The sequence below is a fragment of the Chinchilla lanigera genome, unplaced genomic scaffold, assembly GCF_000276665.1.
Source record: "Chinchilla lanigera isolate Chin_1 unplaced genomic scaffold, ChiLan1.0 scaffold00029, whole genome shotgun sequence".
Taxonomy (NCBI): domain Eukaryota; kingdom Metazoa; phylum Chordata; class Mammalia; order Rodentia; family Chinchillidae; genus Chinchilla; species Chinchilla lanigera.
Window position 1 is genome coordinate 2,114,343 of NW_004955430.1, and position 1,906 is coordinate 2,116,248.

The following is a 1,906-nucleotide window of genomic DNA, read 5'->3' on the forward strand; positions in this document are numbered from 1 at the left end:
AAGCTCTTATTGCTGCATTCAGTGAATTGGTTGGAACAATAGGTAAATGTAAAAGATTAACACTTGAGAGATACAAATTAAAACACCACTGGGATTCCATCTCATTCCAGAAAGAATGGCTACTATCAAGAAATCAACCAATAATCAATGTTGGCAGGGTTGTGGGGCAAAAGGAACCCTTCTCCACTGCTGGTGGGAGTGTAGACTGGTGCATCCATTGTGGAAATCAGTGTGGAGATTCCGCAAAAAACTAGGATTAGAGGTTCCATTCGACCCAGCTATTCCCCTTCTTGGTATCTTCCCGAAAGAATTAAAAGCTTCACAACACAGCGATATCTGCACACCTATATTTGCAGCAGCACAGTTTGTAATAGCTAGATGTTACAGACAGACCAGATGCCCATCAACCAATGAATAAATAAAAAAAGATTTTTTAATACAATGGAGTACTACTCTGCCATAAAGAGGGATAAACTTGAGACATTTATAGCTAAATGGATGCACCCTGAGACCATACTCTTAAGTGAAATAAATCAGACAAACATATGTATATACCACATTGTCTCTCTGGTGTGAGAAATTGAAAGCAGAGATAAGAACCAAAATATATAATGAATACTGTGAAATACGAAGAAATTGTTCAAAAGGGAAGGGGAACTAGGAAAGAGGGAGGAGGGGAAAGAAGAAAGGAAAAAATAAGAAAAGAAGGATAAAAATGGAAACAAAGCTTTATAAATAAAGAGGGGAAGAGTGGTAGAAGGGAAGGGAGGGGAAAAAGAGGCATCAAGATATTTCATGTGCAGGTGCAAACTCCCTATGATGAATGTGATCGGTATGTATACTTAAATGGTACAAATAAACTGTAATACCACTACTACTGATAGTAATAATAAGAAAGAAAAGGGACAGAAGCACAAAAGCAGTGCTCAGCGAGACAAGGGTGCTTTAAAGGAAGAAGAGAAGAGCAGAGCAGATCACTGCAAGAACAAGAGTGCAGTGGCGGCAAAGTCCACCGCTGCGGCCTTCTTCTGTCTTCCTTGATGAGGCAGCTGATCCAGGCCGTGCTGCTTGGTCTCCTCCTAGAAGGTGGTGCAGGTGCTAGGCTCAGTTTGCCCTCATGTCAGAAGACTGGGACCTGGAGCCGGGTTCCGCGTGTCAGGAGGGGGCTGCTGCTGTGCAGGTGGCTACAGACCTCTCCCGTTGGCAGGTTATGCCCAGCTACTCGCCACACTGCCATGCCCTCGGCTCTTGCCTCAGTAGCACACCCCTGGGTTCCATCTCCAGTACACACACACACACACACACACACACACACACACACACACTGAGAGTGAGAGGGAGGATGAGGAGGAGTAGAGGAAAGAAAAAAGGCTCGCTGTGTTAAACCTGAAGGATGAACATTCTGCCCGTATTTATTTGATTAGTAATGAATATAATGGCTACCTCTCCCTTTAACGAGCACAGCGTTCTTTATTTTGGGGCTAAGAAACTCCTGACTTTTTTTGAGACAGGATCTCACTCTGTAGTTCAGGCTGGTCTTGAACCCACTACAGGGCCCAGGCTGGCCTCGAACTCGTAGTGATCTTTCTGCTTCAGCCTCCTGAGTTCTGGGAATACAGATGTTCACCACCATGCCTGGCCTAACTTCTGCTTAAATGTAATCATCTGCTCTCTGTGACAGAGGCAAAAAGTAATCTCCCAATCAAAGCATGGCACTGTTTTCCTCCTCGAACTTGAGAACTGCCCTTGCATGTCATTGCTTTCCTAACCTTTGTCTCTGTGACTCCAAATCCCTCTTGCTCAAAAGCTTACATGTGGGGGCTGGGGATTTAGCTCAGCGGCAAAAGCGCCTGCCTGGCAAGCGCAAGGTCGTGAGTTCGGTTCCCGGTACCGGAGAAAAACCAAA